The sequence below is a fragment of the Octopus bimaculoides genome, chromosome 6 (genome assembly GCF_046866305.1).
Source record: "Octopus bimaculoides isolate indiv1 chromosome 6, ASM4686630v1, whole genome shotgun sequence".
Lineage (NCBI taxonomy): Eukaryota > Metazoa > Mollusca > Cephalopoda > Octopoda > Octopodidae > Octopus > Octopus bimaculoides.
Window position 1 is genome coordinate 30,737,067 of NC_142933.1, and position 19,438 is coordinate 30,756,504.

General features: G+C 39.3%; 1 long non-coding RNA gene across 1 annotated transcript in view; it reads left to right on the top strand.

The window, feature by feature from the left end:
• LOC128248154 (uncharacterized) overlaps window positions 1-1,796 on the top strand; it is a 39,233-nt gene extending 37,437 nt beyond the window's left edge. The window contains exon 3 of the long non-coding RNA XR_008264444.2: window positions 719-1,796. This is a non-coding gene — a long non-coding RNA (uncharacterized LOC128248154). The remainder of the gene's footprint in view (window positions 1-718) is intronic.
• The last annotated feature ends 17,642 nt before the right edge of the window (window positions 1,797-19,438 follow it).

Genomic DNA, 19,438 nt, shown 5'->3' on the forward strand with positions numbered 1-19,438 from the left:
AATCTCGCTAAGGTTGCCTTCATGAAATAACTATTATTTACTATCATCTTAGGAAACATTCTACGACTATGATAACTTAATAACGAATCATGATTATAATTATTCCTTTCTACTATAAGCAAAAGGCCTGACATTTTTGGGGAGGTGATAAGTCGATTACATCGACACCAGTGAGTAACTGGTACTTATTTCATCGACCCCCGAATGGTTGAGAGACAAAGTCGACCGCGGGGAAATTTGAACTCAGAACGTAAAGACAGACGAACCGCTGCAAAGCATTTTGCTAAAGATTTTGCTAGCTCGCTGCTTTAATCATAATTATGAATTATGACATTATTTTAGATTGTGTGTGTGTGTGTGTGTGTGTGTGTGTGTGTGTGTGTGTGTGTTTCAGCCGAGGTTATTTCTTACCTCAACAGATATTTCATGAAATGCGTTCTAGTCATTAGTACTCCTGCCGTCTGTAAGATAATGTGTCTATCTAGGATTACATTTTTCGATGTCTCAACTATTTTTCAAGACGGGTGTGAGTACTTTAGCTGTTATTTTTTACTGAGTGAACGACTACCGAGGGTCCTCATTCGTGTGTCTATTGCTATTGTTATTGTCTATTTGTATATCAATTCTGAATAACGGTACCTCAGCCGTGACCATTCCGTCCTTTTACTATGCGTAGAAATCCAAGAATTTGATTGTTTTTTTTTTTGTTTTATTGCAGGCCAAACGACTATAAAGCGACGCCCACGTCAGTTGGTGTTTGATATTGTTGTTGTCACTGATGATGATGATGATGATGATGATGATAACGTTCCAAATACTAATATCAGTTATGTCGGACAGATGGAATAATAATTGGTGTCCATATAACGCCAAATATATTGCTGCAATTATGTTTAAATATAAATGCCGAGGTATTTTTCGACATTGAAGTCTGGGAGATTCCGGTGACCTTACAGGTCAATACTCCAGTACCATCAACACCGCCGGTAGCACTGCCTCCACCACCACCACCACCACCACCATTGTCAGTTACAGTACACCTCAACTGTACAGTAAGTACTATATCCCCCACCACACGCATGGCCAACGTAGTTCTCAGATATCACGTCAGCCATATTATCACAAAATTTTAAAGTTCACTTCGACACGAAGTATCTCTAAGTGGTTTCAATATCGCCATCGAACCATCATCAACATCGTTACCACTGTCATCGTTAACAGCGCCAACAACAACAACAACAACAATAATAAAATCAACAACAGTAATACAATCGTCCTTTCAACAACAATTTAATAACGATCATACAAGACAATTTTTTTCGAATTTAGACGTAAGGTCAGTAAATTTTAGAGGGAGGAGTTTAGTAAACAGCATTGCTTCCAATACATAACTGGTATTTATTTTATCGATGCCGGAAGGATGAAAGGCAAAGTCGACCTCGGACAAAGCATTTTGCCCAGTGTTCTGTGCTAACGATTCTGCCAGCTTGTCGCCTTTAATAACAACAATGATAACATCAACAACAACAATTTAATAGCGGTCACACTCAGCAAATTTTAGGGGAAGGAATTTAGTAAACAACATTGCCCCCCGCCCACCTCAAGACGTAACTGGTACTTTAATTTATCGAGTATTAAAAGCTGAAGCAGCTGAAATTGGGATAAATAAGGTAATGAATGCTTTTTTGCAGATGCCCTCACTAATCAGACGAACCCCACCCCCTAGAGTTGGAGAAACTAGATCAGTGGTTCTCACCTATCTTTCCTTTGACCCCTTTGATGCCTAGTTTACTCTACTGGACCTCTATTGTCATTCCAAGTATATATATATATATATATATATATATATATATATATATATATATATATATATATATATATATATATATATATATATATATATATATATATATAGAGAGAGAGAGAGAGAGAGAGAGATAAATAGATATGGCTGGGTGGCGTTCAGTCATTCCATAAATGAAAAATGCATTGAATACTACAAAACGTACAGTTGGACAGACACAAGGACCTTAAATCTTCATCAGTTATCGACCGAAAATACTTATACATAGTTTCATGCCTTTAACGATAAGACTAGGAACTTCGTATATCGGCGGCAGTAGAGGTATAAGCAATTTACCTTTTATTTTTTTTATTTGTTTCAGTCATTAGACTTCGGCTATGCTGGAACGCCTCCTCGAGGGTTTTAGACAAACGAATCGATCCCCACTACTTATTTTTTAAAGCCTGGTACTTGTCCTATTGGTCAATTTTGCCGAACCGCTAAGTTACGGGGACGTAAACACGCCAACACCGCTTGTCAGTCAGTCGTATGGAACAAACACAGTCAGAAAGACACACGCAAACAGACAAACACACACACATAGATATATATATACATACGTACACGCATATATATACATATATATATATATATATATATATATATATATATATATATATATATATATATACGACAGGCTTCTTTCAGTTTCCATCTACCAAATCCATTCAAAATGTTTTCCCACAAACCCTTTTGTCCAACGTTTTAACGACTCTGTTCATCGATAAAATAACCCCTTCTAATGCAAGCACAAGATCTGAAATTTTTGTTGGGTGGGGCTCATCGATTACAGCAACCGAATACTTAACTGGTACTTACTTTAACGATCTCGAAAGGCTGAAAATGAAAACAAACGTTACGAAATTTGAACTCAGAACGTTCAGACGGACGAAATGCCGATAAGCATTTTATCCGGCATGCTAACAATTCCGTCAGTTCACAGCGTTTACTATCAATAAAATAATAAAAGTAAAGGAACAGAAAGCCTACACATTCTTTATTGTATTTTTAAAGGGGCCAGAGATATTTTGAAAGGGTCAGCCTAATATCATTTCACCTATTGAACTCTAAATTTGAAATTTGTCAGTGAAGCTGAAATAATAAATACTTGAAGTTCTTGACGAGAATGGGAAGGATGCGGTGAGAAAGTAGGTGCTTACGGCAGGAGGGGAGGGAGCAGCTGAAAGGAAATATAGAATGAGGGAAGTGTGCTGACCAGCAACCTAAATTTAATATTTAATTTATTTATTTAATTGTTGTTGTTGTTTCATTAATAGGAGGCTTACTGGAGCGACCAGTTCATAAGTATACGATCAAAATGTTAACTCTTGATAACACACACACACACGCACATACACGCACTCACACACACACACACATATATATGCACATGTTTGTATAGATATATATGTATGAACATTTGTGTTTATACGGTATATGTAGTCAAACCGATGTATATATGTATATGTGTGCGTGTGTGTGTGTGTATGCGTGTGTCTAAAAAGTTTGCTTCCCAACCACGTGCTCTAGGGTTCAATCTCATTCCGTGGAATATTAAAGTGTTCTTTTACTGTCGTGTATATATACATATACATACATACATACATATATATATATATATATATATATATATATATATATATATATATATAGAGAGAGAGAGAGAGAGAGAGAGAGAGAGAGACGGGAATGTCATGGATGCATCGTCTTTGAACATGATTCTGCCCAGTCATATTTGACCGAAGATTAGATAATAGCACCTGCTCTAGGGTTCAATCTCATTCCGCGGAATGTTAAAGTGTTCTTTTACTGTCGTGTGTGTATATATATATATATATATATATATATATATATATATATATATATATATATATATATATATATATATATATATATATATGATAAGTCAGCTTCAAGAAGACTAGCTATTGTTAGGTCACCGAGAATGGGCAAGGGTTTCATGATATCTCTTACAAATAAAATATTCAATTTTTTTTTAAATACCAATATAAAGACTTTACAAGTAAGAGGAGTTAACTATCTAAACTGACCATCATAATAATGTTTTGGCAATTACAGTGCAAACAAACGACCGTCAATATATGTGAAATTAGATGAAGGCGGTGAGCTGGTAGTAGGTTTAGCACTCCGGGCAAAACACTCAGCAGCATTCCGTCTGCCTTTACGTTGAGTTCAAATCCCACCGAGGTCAACTTTGCCTTTCATCCTTTCGGAGTCGATAAATTAAGTATCAATTGCGTACTGGGGTCGATCTAATCGACTTACCCCTTCCCTCAAAACGGCAGGCCCTGTGTCAAAATTTGAAATTAACAAATGAAATAATATTAGGGCAACCTTCTAGTAGAATGGTTGGCACACTGGGCAAAATGTTTAGAAGCATTTCGTCCATCTTTACGTTCTGAGTTCAAATTTCACCCCTCCTCGGAATTGTGAGCCTTGTGCCAAAAAGTGAAACCAAGATATGAACTAAGATTCAAACACCGGTTTCAGATTATTTCGATAGACATTATCAACTAGCATCTGTCTAGACTGAAAGTGTGATGTGTTTAAATAGAATGGCTTTTAAAGTATCATCCGTTATTTTTTGAAGTTTATTGTTATTCGTGAGATATACAGTTCGTTGAATAAACAAGAAACCGAATATTATGATCCAAACTGAGAATTCGAATTTTGTATTAGGCACCACACAGAGTCCTCAACCAAATTACTTAAGTATAAACAGTTTAAAATACGTAGCTAAGGCAGGTGTCCCAGGCAGGTTGCAGTTAACCAATTGTAAGCCGTGAGATTTTATCAATTTTCTCATTAATTAATTAATCATAGAAGGAGGATCAGTACTAATGAGTTCGTAAATCTTCTTAAAACAGCACAGTCAATGCGATTAAAGAAAATATTGAGCTTGACCCTCGTGAGAACAAACAGAGGGATTGCAAACCGCTTCCTATTCAGCCTTTTCCTCCTTAGATGTCTAAAACAAACTAAACAAATTACCATTGTCTAGAAATAAACACATAGTGTTTATCTTTAGACATACACTGTTCTAAGAAACAGACGGGAATGTCATGGATGTATCGTCTTTGAACATGAATCCGCTCAGTCATATTTGACCGAAAATTAGATAATAGCGCAATCAAGTAGATCAATAATGAGTGGGAACATTACTTGAGAGAGACATCTAACCTATCTGTGGTCAAGGGAATTCTTAGATGTACTGTGTTCTAAGAAATAGACTGGAAGGCTGTGTATGTGATTTCTTTGATTATAAGCCAGCTCAGTCATGTTTGACCGAGAGCCACACGATACCACAATAGCATATATCTACTATTCTGATGCAAGCTACTTGGGATAAACTGTTCACCTATATATGGTGAAGGGACTTCACGTTTCTCATCCTCTTACTAGTGTGGACAATTAAATTAAACGCTGGAAACTGGGGACACTTAAGGAGGTTCATTTTAAAAAGTTTTGATCTACTTTGTTTAAATTATATTCACGGACAATGATTAAGTTAATATAGAGTGTCAATTATATTCATTTCTACTCTAGACCCAAGGCCCGATTTTGGGGTAGGGGGGAGTCGATTAGCTTGACCCCGGTACGTAACTGGTATTTAATTTATCGACCCCAAAAGGATGAAAGGATGAACTCAGAACGTAAAGCCAGCCGAAATACCACTAAGAATTTCGCTCGGCGTGCTAACGTTTCTGCCAGCTCACCACCTTAGAGTATCAATTATATTACATGGAGTTATTAGCAGATTCACTTGAAAATCAACACAGAAACGATTGTAGAATCTTTCTTAATATTTTAATCCGTATAAGATGACAATCGAGTTGATAAGTAACCCACCAGTGATGATCTCTTCCAAAATTGCAGTGCTGCAAAAAAAAAAAAAAAGCTTGTTTGGCAACTACATGAAAAATTCAATTCAGTGCATCGAACAAAATTGCCGTGTAGGTATCAAATTACGTCCCTTTACGTGAAGCAATATTTAGATATTCGATGCAGCCAGCTTTAGCGCAGCATCTTAGCCGACCAATGCCTTGTGAGTGAATTTGGATGATGGAAACCGCGTGGATGCCCGTCGTATATATGTGTCTTTCTGTCTGTTTTTACCTCGACAGAAGAGAACGATAGATAAGCGCCAGACTTTAAAATAAGTACTGGGATGATTTGTTCGACTAAGACCATTGAAGATTGCTCTCCAGCATGGTTGACTGAAACAAGCTAAATATATAAGTATTTAAACGTCCGCGTGAAGCGGGAATGCCATGACACTCTGTAGTAAGTGTATAATAATCATTATACATAAGAATAAACTAACATAAGAGTAGACAGACTGATGAGCAAAATGATTTGATTTTTTTAATTTCTATTTTATCTATTTATTCATTTAGTTGTGCACCCATGAAGTGAGAAAATACATTTTATGGTTGGTGGATCGTTGAAAATAAAATGTATCTTCAAATTTGATAGACATTTCCAGGGCCAGCTTAAAATGTCCTCTTCAGTAGCTTGGTACCCAATCTTTGTTGATATCATTTTCGTCTTACTCAAGGCGACGAGCTAGTAGAATCGTTAAGCACGCTGGACAAAATGATTAGTGGCTTTTCGTCCGTTTTTGCACTCTGAGTTCAAATGCCGCCGGGGCTGATTTTCATATTCATTCTCCCGAGGTGTGTGTGTGTGGGGGGGGGGGGCATAAAATAAGTATAAGTTGAACACTGGGGTAGGTTATTTTTATCCAAGGCGGCGATCTGATACACTCGTTATCACACCGGACAAAATGCTTAGTAGGATTCCATCCGTCTTTATGTTGAGTTCAAATTCTGCCGAGGTTGACTTTGCCTTTCATTCTTTCTGGGTCGAAAGAAAAAAATATGTATCAATTGAGCTCTGAGATAATGTAACCGACTCGCCCCTTACTCCAAAATATCAGGCCTTGTGCCTGCTGTAGAAAGGATTAATTTAATCTTACTCACAACGGGTAGCTTTCACCAAGATGACGAGGCAATTATTGTACGAATTTGAACTAAGAAAATAAATGAAAACAAAATTGCGATATGATCGAAACGAAGAAGAAGAGATAAACTAACTAAAATAGCTACTTGAAAAAATATATTTTAAAATACAATGTACCATAATTATAATGCTATAATCCTTTTTATTCTCTCCGTTTAAATATCTTCTCGACCATCTCTTTCTCTCTCTCTTTCTGTGTTCTATCTAATTTTTAATAATCACCGCTGACACTTTTAATATTAACGAGGAATCTATTTCATCTATATATCACCTGGCGTTCGCCATCTCGCGCGTCACTGAAGCGGAACCATGAAGTGTCTCAACACATTAAGCTTACCCCCCCCTCTCTCTCTCTCTCTTTCTCTTATTCAAATACACACTATGCTACCACTGATAACACCATCACCACGAAAAAAATATCATGTCAAAATATTCCACGCTGTCAAAAGATGTCCGTTACGCTTCAGGCCAGGCATTTGAATTTCGTTTCTTGACAAGACTAAGGAGTATAGTAAAAGATTAAACTGCTGACTACCTGATAACGTTACTTCGTACACACACATGCGGCGCACACAACATACATCCATACATTCATTAGCGATGCATATTTGTTTCCAAAAAGATACTACCAAGAAATGAGAATATTAACTCAAAAATAATTAAAGCATTTGTATAGGAGTGTGTGTATATATATATATATATATATATATATATATTATATTATATTATATATATATGATGTTATTCTTTTATTTGTTTCAGTCATTTGACTGTGGCGATGCTGGAGCACTGCCGTGAAGGAATTTAGTCGAATAAATCTGCCCTAGGACTTTGTTCAAAAACCTAGTACTTATTTTATTAGTGTCTTTTGCCAAACCGCTAAGTTACGAGGGTGTCAACACACCAACACCGGTTGTCAAGCGGTGATAGGGGGAAAAATATAGACACCCATAGATACACAATCACACACACACATGCACGCACACACGACGGGCTTCTTTCAGTTTCCGTCGACCAAATCCACTGACAAAGCTTTGGTCGGCCCGAGGTAGAATATGCTTGCCAAAGGTGCCACGCAGAGGTACTGAACCCAGAGCTATGTAGCTTTAAAGTGAACTTCTTACAACACAGCCACATCTTTTACTTGCTTCAGTCGTTAGGCAGCGACCATACTGGGGCAACACATTTTAGAAATGTAGTTGAATGAAATAATAGTATTTATTCATTATTTTATAAGCCTGGCAATACATCTAAATCCTAATTTGCAAGTGATTTAAAAGCCCCACAAAAACTTGATATTAGTTCCAATCGAGGGTAGAGGAAAGAAGGTGCTTTTCTTCTGATATATAGTCAAAGGAATGCTAGAAATGCTAGGACACCCTCTTTTGTTTCTCTGTATACAAAGAAAATAACAACTTGAAGTAGCATCTGTTTAAAATTTCACAGCAAAACGTATAAAAACTATAGCATTGCAAATTTGAATTTATCTTATGGTTTCCAATGCGTGTTGTGTTCTGGAAAAATATTTTTTACATTGGCGAAGGCGTGGCTAAGTGGCTAAGAAGCTTGCTTCCCAACCACATGGTTCTGGGTTCAGTCTCACTGCGTGGCACCTTAGGTATGTGTCTTTTACTATAGCATCAGGCCGACCAAAGCCTTTTGAGTGGATTTAGTAGACGGAAACTGAAAGAAGCCCGTCGTATGTATATATATGTGTGTGTGTGTGTGTCCTTGTGTCTGTGTTTGACCCTCCACCACCGTTTCACAACTGGTGTTGGTGTTTTACGTCCCTGTAAATTAGCGGTTCGGTCAAAGAGCGGGATGGAATAATTGCTAGGCTTGAAAAAATAAATCTTAGAGTCGATTTGTTTGTCTAAAATCCTTCAAAGCGGTGCCCCAGCATGGTCGCAGTCTAATGGTTGAAACAAGTAGAAGACAGAAGATAAACGGACCTACTGCTAGATCATAAGCCTGATTCAACAGCGCTAATCATGGGTCACACAAACACGCCTTTCCCTTTTCTTTTCTCTTTATGGAAAATCCTCCCATCTTACTAAACACTTTATATAAATGGAAACCAAATACCTCGGCCGTATTTTCCACCGGCCATTCAACAGTCTCTCGAATGAACTGTCGTCATGTTTGGGACAAATCCCATGTAATTATCAGCATGGGAGAGCACATCAGTAGTGAATCTGATGACATAAAACAGTGGATGTGCATCCAACCTCTACGCCGCCTGGTGAGAAATGCACAAAACAAATGACAGAGCAAACACTTGTCACAGACACCACCACGAGTCATTAAACGAAGTGGGAGCGCAAAGAAGGAGCGCGGAGATGGGATGCAGAGAAACCGAAATTAATCCCAAAGGGATTTGAATTTACAACGTAAAGCGATGTGCCTAAATTTGTCGCTCCACCGATTTTGCTTCTCTTTATCCATTCCTTTATTTTTTCCTTCTTTTTCTCCATCTTCCTCCTCCTCCTCTTTCCTCTTTTTGTATTTTACACTTCATTTATGACACTCTGTTTCTCTCTCTCTCTCTCTCTCTCTCTCTCTCAGTAACCCCCTATCTCTCTATTCATACTCCACTATATTCTCTCTCTCCCTTTCTTTGTTTCTTTATATTTCTCGACCTTCCCGCTCCCTTTTTATCAGGTTATCAAAATCAAAGCAAAAGGTCACAGTGACCGGAAGTGGCGTGTTATAGAGTCAAATGACCAACCCGGAATGACGATTTCATATCACTATCACGGCAGAGCAATTTTAATCACCCCCACACCACCACCACCACCACCACCACCACCACAACAACAACAACAACAACAGCGACAACATCAACAACAACAATGACGACAACAACAACAACAACAGCAACAACTACACCAGCGACAGAATCAACAGCACCACTAGTACCACCTCCAGCATCACCAACGCTATTACTACTACACAAGTGTCAGCATCACCATCGCAGTATTACCACCACCACCACCACCATACTATTACTGCCACTACCTCTCACTATACACCAATGCCCCTACTGCTACTACTACTACTACTACTGCTACCACCATCGTCACTACCAACCCCGTCATCATTACCATCACTGTATCTCTCTCCACCACTGTACTGCCACAACCACAATCACCACCAACACGAACAACACCACCCACTACACCAATACCACCACCACTACGACCAGCCCAGCTTATCGCCAACGTCACCACCACTACCACTATCACCTTCACAAATATCCATTCACAAAGCTTTCGATAGCCCGAAGTTATAGGAAGAAAACACATGCCTAAAGTGAACTGGAAACTATGTAGTTAAGAATCAAACTTTTTACCTCACAACCATGCCCGTCTTGATTTAATTAAATTTAATTTTTGGTTGGAGAGAGAAAACAAAGCCTATTAAAAATTTTTTGTGAGTTAAGGCGGTGAGCTGGCAGAAACGTTAGCACGTCGGGCGAAATGCTTAGCGGTATTTCGTTTGACTTTACGTTCTAAGTTTAAATCCTGCTAGGTCGACTTTGCCTTTCATCCTTTCGGGGTCGATAAATTAAGTACCAGTTACGCACTGGGTTCGATGTAATCGACTTAATCCCTTTGTCTGTTCTTGTTTGTCCCCTCTATGTTTAGCCCCTTATGGGCAATGAAGAAGATAAGAAACGTTAGAACGCCGGGCGAAATATTTAGCGATATTTCGTCTGTCTTTACGTTCTGAGTTCAAATTCCGTCGAGGTCGACTTTGCCTTTCATCCTTTCGGGGTCGCTAAATTAAGTATCAGTTGCGTACTGGGGACGATCTAATCGACTGGCCCCCTCCCCAGAAATGTCGGGCCTTGTGCCAAGAGTTGAAAAGAATAATTTTTTGTGAGTTGCTAGAAATAATAGCCAAATCTCCCTCAAATCACCATATATCGCCTTTAAAAATAGAATGGATATGTTGAATGATATACGTTGTGTTCTTGAGCAAAACATCGCATTTCACGCTGCTCCATTCAACTTAGCTGTAAATGAGTAACCATTACAGCTAAGTGGTGTCCTATTCAAGGGGAATGTGATCTCTGTCAGTTATATGCTGTGCAAAACATGTATATGTCTCTATGGGTCCTAGGACTCATGACAGTAATGTCCACATGTTAGTACTGATGTTTTTATTCACGGTTGGAGTGTCAGCGGAATTCTACTTTACGCACGACACACAATCCATCATAACTTTTTTGAAAGTTTCAGAAAAATTTGGCGAATTTGTATTATACACACTGGAATTCAAACGATTATGCAAAAACTGAAATCGAAAAATCTTTTTGGTATGTAATTTAGTGGCTATTTAGCTGTTATTTTTAGCACATCTCACGACCATCTCATACCCTCTTCGTTTGGTTGTCTATCTGACGTATTGATGCTTTTCAATATCTTTCTCTCCATAGATACATTTGATGGTTAATTGCTGGGATATAAACCAAAGATTCGGTCTGTATTTTAAGCTGTATAAAAAAAAAGAAAAAACACTGAGAAATTAGTTTCTTCTTTTAATTTTCGAACAACTAAAAAAAAAGAAATAAAATGTTCATAGTTGTGTTAATTCCCGTGTGTCTATAATCATGTCTATTTTACTGATCCGAAATAAAGCTAAACGACTACTACAACTAAAAGGGTAATAACCCCCTTCGGTCATGAGTGATCATGAGATTGAACCTAGAACGTCACCCTCCGAGGCACAAGTCCGGGCTAGGTTGTTTATAGAAGACCAGCAGTCGCCCAAGCATGCCCATCCCCACCCTGCCCATGCTACCGATGTTATTTACCCATGGGAAAAGCAATGGCCGATACAGGTTGGTAAAAGTAACGACGCAACTCATTTCTACAGCTGGGTGGGCTGGAGCAACGTGAAATAAAGTGTCTTGCTCAAGAACACAACACACAGCCCGGTCCGGGAATCGAATTCACTACCTCATGCTTGTGAGCCCGTTGCTCCAAAACACTCGGCCATGCGCCTTCACTGCTACTACTATTACTACCGCCACCACCACCACCAACACCACTACTACTACTACTTCTACTACTACTACTACTACTACTACTACTACTACTACTGCTGCTGCTGCTGCTGTATGGACCACCCTACTCCTCACCAAATCGTAAATGACACGGCCATGACCCATCGTTGATCAATCAACTATCTACTAACCTCATCATTAAATTCACTACCATCACCATCACCTCCATCACCACTCCTCCTACCATTACTACCACCTCCATCACCAACACCGCCGCCACCACCACCATCATAGCTCATATGTCAGTGACTACCAGCCGCTCCCCACCATCAAATAGCAAAGCCTACATCAGCAAATACCTTCAATATCTAACAGCACATTACCACCGTCACCTCCACCGCCACGAGAACAGCGACCACCATCACTACCATCACCTAAACATCACTATGATCAGCATAAACCCATCACAACCACCACCTCCATCACCATTTACTATTACTACCACCGTCACCGTCACCACCACCTACAGCATCACTACTAATACAACCTCAAACAACTATGACCACCACCATCATTACCATCGGTATCTTAGTAATACTAAAGCTACAACCACCGTCAGCAACAGCATCCCCACCACCGCCATCAGTCACCACCGCCATCAGTCACCACCGCCATCAGTCACCACCGCCATCAGTCACCACCGCCATCAGTCACCACCGCCACCAGTCACCACCGCCACCAGTCACCACCGCCATCAGTCACCACCGCCATCAGTCACCACCGCCATCAGTCACCACCGCCATCAGTCACCACCGCCATCAGTCACCACCGCCATCAGTCACCTCCACCATCAGTCACCACCGCCATCAGTCACCACCTCCATCAGTCACCACCGCCATCAGTCACCACCGCCATCAGTCACCACCGCCATCAGTCACCACCACCATCAGCATCACTACTGATAACATCGCAACAACTCCCCAACACCTTCACTTACCTAAATCCACCTCCGTCACCACCACTTACCCATCACCATTGCTACTAGTGTTACTACTATGATCGGCTCCAGTATCATTAAACGTCACCACCAATACCTCCTCAACTACTACCGCCACTACCATCATCACTACCACTACCACCACCACTACCACCACCATGCCCAACCACCACCACCACCACCACCATCACCACTACCCTACCATCACCACTACCCTACCATTACCACTACCTTACCATCACCACCAAGCACCACCACCATCACTATCACCACCACCATCATCATCAACACCACCACTACCATCACCTCACTACCAAAAACACCACCACCGCCATCACCACCGCCACCGCCATCACCACCACAACCACCACCACCACCACCACCACCACCTCCAACACCACCGCCATCAACACCACCACCACCACTACCACCACTCAAGGAGGATCAAGTACCACCACACATCACCAATCATTCCATCAATCAAAAAGCGATATGTCCCAGTAAATTGTCCACATCCTGGTAAAGTTAATGATGATTTGTTTCTTACACAAAAGGCCAATTTGTTATAGTTGTTGTTGTAGTTGTATAACCCCCCCCCCACCTCACCAATCTCATCCCCATTCTTGTCGACCCGATGCCAACAGACATATGATCAAAGATGTCCCATCCGTGGCCATCCCCCATTGCAATTAGACAGTGGATCTGGAGTGCGTTAAATTCACGCATACGACATCTTTTCGAAAACGATATATAATGATGTGAAAGTGTTAGTGAGGATTACAAGTCTTTGTCATCGTCATGATCGCTAGTTTCGTTGTCAATGTTGCACTCGTCGGTTTTGTCGTTTTGTCGACATCATTGTATTTGGTTCGCTGTGATCGAGCAGATTCGTAATGACAGCTTGCAAAATTTTTAGAGAGTCGAATAGTAATAATCATTGTTTTAAAGGCCAGCGATTTCGGGTGATAGAACAAAGTCGATTACTGGTAACTTATTTAATCAACCCCGAAAGGATGACAGTCAATGTCGACCTCAGCAGAATTTGAACTCAAAAAGTAAAGGTAAACATACCCGGCGTGCTAACGATTCTGCCAAATAATAATCATAACCCTTTCTAAAAAAAGGCACAAGGCCAGCAATTTTGGGGGAGGGGACTAGTCGATTACATCGACTCCAATACTCCACTGGTACTTATTTAATCGACTCCAAAAAAGGATGAGCGCTATATCATCTGTATGATGTGGAAAATATTTCATCTACATAGGTATCTACTTTAAAATTTATCCGTGACTTGATCTCTGTGCTATCCGTCCACTACAGAAATCATGTTCGTGTCGTATCACAACAAACACTTCAGTTCGTACTTCTCCGGTTTATAAATGAGAATTTTCCAACAGACTTGCGTCGCATTGGGGGTGTATATGATGACTTCAGCCACTAATACCAGGGAGTTGATGATGATGATGAAGAATAAGAAGTAAAATTCACCTTGGCGCGATTTGAACTCAGAACAAAAGTAGTCAGAACAAATAGCGCAAGACATTTCGTCTAAAACCAATGTTCTCAACTATTCGTTTATCTGTTGACACCTTTGATTACTATTCTACTCAGGTCGACCACCACAGCCATTCGACGTTTAGAAACTAGTTTTAGAGATATTTCTTTGAAAATTCCAATTTTGTTTTCCACATATCAGCTTCACTTGGTTGAACTATGTAAAATGTTAGAGAAAGAAATTGAGCGTTTTTTTACTTTGTAATACCTACACCTAACGTAAACTTATTTTATGGACCCTTAATATGCTACTGTGTGTCTCTATTTTACTATTTTGCTTGTGTAAACCCCCAAAATTTTATATGGACCCCTAGGGATCATAGGGATCCCGGTTGAGAACCACTATTCTAAGCGCTAATGCTTTTACCAATTCATCGCCCAGAAAAAATAGAAAGGCTTTATCCAAAGTTCGGTGGATATCAAAATCTTCTACATATTTCCTTTTTGTTACAAAAAGAATTATTTTTCATTTACCGAATTTTCTAGAGGTGACTATAGAGTTATCCTTAAAACCTCTGCAACACAAGCAACTAAGCAGCAAGAATTGAACCTATGTCTGCTCGTTCATATATACATGCAGTAACTACTACGAATACTGATTAATAATTAATTTACCATTTCCCTCATTTTCTTTCATGGAAACCAATACGTTTTGGTAAATTTTTTTGCCAAGAAGTCTATTCACCATTCATTCCGGGAGTAATGTAAACGTTAAATCTAAATTTAAATTTAATTTCATTTTTGAGGTTAGAGGTCGTAGGAAAGAAAAATATAAATTCCTTCCATGATCAGAGGTTATTAAGCTATTACGCTGAGGTAACAGAGTTTTTAGCGCGTTGGATAGAATCCTTGTCAGTATTTATTACTGGTCTCTGCGAGCTGAGTTCAAATCCCACCAAAAGCAACCTTTGCTTTTTATTTTTTTCGGGGTGATGTAATAATGTATCACTTCAGAGTAATGCATTGACAGAATTGCCGGGGCGTGAGATTAGATGCCTTGTGGTGTTTCTTTCAGTTCAATCTTTTCTGAATTTAAATTGCTTACTATGACCGGTCTTCCGTGGCGGGAGGCTAGTCATTGGGGATCGAGCATAGAGCTATAGTCATCTACAATCAGTCTGATCGAATAACATTTCGGTCATAGCAATACACACATACATGTATGTGTGTATATATGTAAGTGTGTGTGTGTGCACATTGGTGATTGGTGACGAAAGCAGTATTAATACCAAAAGGAACTTTTTATCCTACAAAATGTGAATGTATGGTTAGAGGACCGAGTATTGCCGTATTCGCCTTGAGACAACATTTCATACAGACGTACAGTGCTAAAAACACACATATCTTAGAAGACGAGAAGTGTCCGGTATTAGCACCAAAACTGCCCGATCACTTGATCTCAGAGTATTGTAATTTCTTTCTCAGTAACAGGCTTCCAGCCCCCGCATACCAAGACAAATCTCACTACCGTCGATATAACAGTGATATATATATATATATATATATATATATATATATATATATATATATATATATATATATATATATATATATTTATTTATTTATTTATTTATATGTCCACTTAATTAGCTGATTTCGTTAGCTAACATCAGCTGCGTTTTCCTAGATGCATGTGGGTGGATGTGTGTGGATGTATGTGGGAGTGTGTGCGTGGGTGTGCATGCGTACGTATGTATTCTGTTTATGACATCAGGTGGTGAGGCTCCAGGTCGAAACCTCGTGTTGGAAGGAGAGAGGTCGCTCCTTACAATTACAGGTCCCTTCTGACCCAGAATGGTAGTTCCTTTTAAATAGATTTTCTTAGTGGTTGAGGAGGCTCTTGTTATTTTTGACAAGTCAGTGGGTAAGGTAGCTCTTCTTAGAGAAAGCAACTCTGACCAGATTTACAGTCTAAACAGTACCAGCCATCTTGCAAGAGCCTTCTATGGCAACCGAGGGAGTGGCAAAAGTGGTTTGCAAGATTTTGTCACTTAAATCTAATGGCGTACAGATGTCTCATTATTATTTCATATTTTGATCCATTTTGTGTCTGATAACATCCTAGGTTGATGAATGCGTTATGTCATATCAGTGCACGTGCAAGGATGAAAGTAAAATCAGGCTGAATGTAAAACGGTTATCATCCGACAAGATGAGGTTAACATATATAGTAACGCACGCCACCACTTTGTCTCTCTCGGTTCCGTGCCTCATCGCGTTCATACACACATAATTTTTCTCGTCTGGCCGTAAAGCCTTTTCTGTTTGTTTTCCTGTCTTGTTTTTTGTCCGCCACTACATTCCTCCATGGCTAGATTTAATTTGCGTATACAGATTTAATCTGCGATCCATGGGACGAGCCGTTTTAACGTTGCGTCCTGCCCGAAGCTCGTCGAAACGCCGGTGTTAAAACGTGGGTAGCTGATGAAGTAGAATGTTCTCTATGTGGTTCGTGTGTTCTCGTCTACGTTTGTTTGCAATGTCCTGTACCCAGATATGCACCTATACATACAGGTGGATGTCGGTATGCACATACCTGTACGTATATATGCATATACTCATTTACTTTTGTTTTTACATGATTGAACGCAGCGTCTCACAAAAATTGTAAGTAGTTTTCGTAAACTTATCCTCCGACGCTACTCTATCTCTTTCTCTTTCTCTTTCCTTTCTCCCCCCCTCGTTCTTCCTCTGTACTACTACGTATCTCGCCTTACCCCTCTTGTTCTTCCTCTGTACTACTACGTATCTCGCCTTACCCCTCTTGTTCTTCCTCTGTTACTACTACGTATCTCTTTTTCCCCCTCGTATTTCCTCTCTTTCTCTTTTCCTCTCGTTGCTCACCTATTCTTCTACTTCCTCCCTCTCTTTCTCCCTCTACCACTCTCTCTCCTCCCTTTACACCGGCATGGTCACATGCTTCCGGTCAATAATCCTTTCCTTCCTTGGCTTTCGCCAAGTAACGCACGCCACCACTTTGTCTCTCTCGGTTCCGTGCCTCATCGCGTTCATACACACATAATTTTTCTCGTCTGGCCGTAAAGCCTTTTCTGTTTGTTTTCCTGTCTTGTTTTTTGTCCGCCACTACATTCCTCCATGGCTAGATTTAATTTGCGTATACAGATTTAATCTGCGATCCATGGGACGAGCCGTTTTAACGTTGCGTCCTGCCCGAAGCTCGTCGAAACGCCGGTGTTAAAACGTGGGTAGCTGATGAAGTAGAATGTTCTCTATGTGGTTCGTGTGTTCTCGTCTACGTTTGTTTGCAATGTCCTGTACCCAGATATGCACCTATACATACAGGTGGATGTCGGTATGCACATACCTGTACGTATATATGCATATACTCATTTACTTTTGTTTTTATATATATATATATATATACGTGCATGTATGTAAATATATGTATGTATGTATATATATGCATGTATATATGCATGTGTATGTATGTATATTATATATATATATATATATATACATATGTGTATATATGCGTGTGTGTGTGTGTGTGTGTGTGTGTATGTGTGTATATATATATATATATATATATATATATATATATATATATATATATATATATAGTTCAAATTTACAAAAGAACAGAAAACGAAGGCAGGTGTGGGAACAAAAACCAGGTGTATTAGTTTAACGCTCGGGAAAAATCGAAAGGTCTTTTACATTTCGAGTCTACACTCTTCGACAGGAAGGAATAAGAGGTAAAAATGGAGAGAGAAAGAAGAAAACGGAGAGAGAAAATCTGTGTAGAGTTCAACGGTCCAACATGTATGTGTATATATATATATATATATATGTGTGTGTGTGTGTGTGTGTGTGTGTGTGTGTGTGTATGTGTGTGTGTGTGTGTGTGTGTGTGTGTGTGTGTAGTATAATCTTGATAATGAACTGATAACCTGCATTTAAAAGGTTCTATACCGTTATTGGCCACTGCATGCTATTCTAAATCAAAGTATTTTTCAAGGCTGGATAAATCTGTGGAACTCCGCTATTGTATAGGATTAATAAAGAATGATTTAATACGAAGACGGAAACTCGTGGGTTTTAATAGCAAATCTCAACATCTGTTTCTGCACCGGCACCAACTTTAAGTTACTGACTTTACATTTATATATCACGGAGGCAATTAGGCAGATAAACGAATCAAACATATTAAATATAACAGTTTGTGTATAAAATACGAAATATGTGTATATGTATACATGCAAACGAGATATAAGATTATTCTTTAGAATCAATATATAACTGGAATTTTTTTCAGAAACAGCTGTGTGTAGGTGCTTCCTCAGGAGGAATCTGATCAAGCACTGTCGTATTTCTTTTAGTTTCCTCAAATCTCTGTGTGTGTGCGTGCGTGCATGTGTGTGTGTGTGTGTGTGTGTGTGTGTGCGTGTGTGTGTGTGTGTGTCTATGTGTGAATAATTATACCTAACTGAATAATTATGTATCTTACGCACCAGCCTCTTATAATTTTGATCGCTGCTTAGGGGTATTCAGTACTAAAATTCTGAACTTCCTATGGTTTCTGGAGCCCAGGCTTGAAACTGCTTACCTAGAGAATCCTTTGTTTGCTCATCCAGTGTCTATATTATTTAGCAGCGATGGGCCAAATGATAAGGAAATATCACAAAGTATTTAGTTTTAAACCTGGTGCTTATTCTATCGACCTCTTTTACCTAACCGCTATGTTACGGGCACGTAATTAATCCAACACTGGTTCTCAAGTGCTTGGTGGGGAACAGACACTACGAAACATGCATACCTGTATATGTGTTCAATTCCCAAGCATGTATTAATTATTTTGTCCTGTACTCATATTTCTTTTAAACAAGTATTCCTCTTTTATTTGCACGTTAGTATTCAAACAAAATCTAAAATTCAAATTTAAATTTAATTACATCTAAACACCATTCGACGAAAAATAAATCACAGCTGCATTTGAATTCATGATGCTAGCTGCATTTGGCTGCAGAAT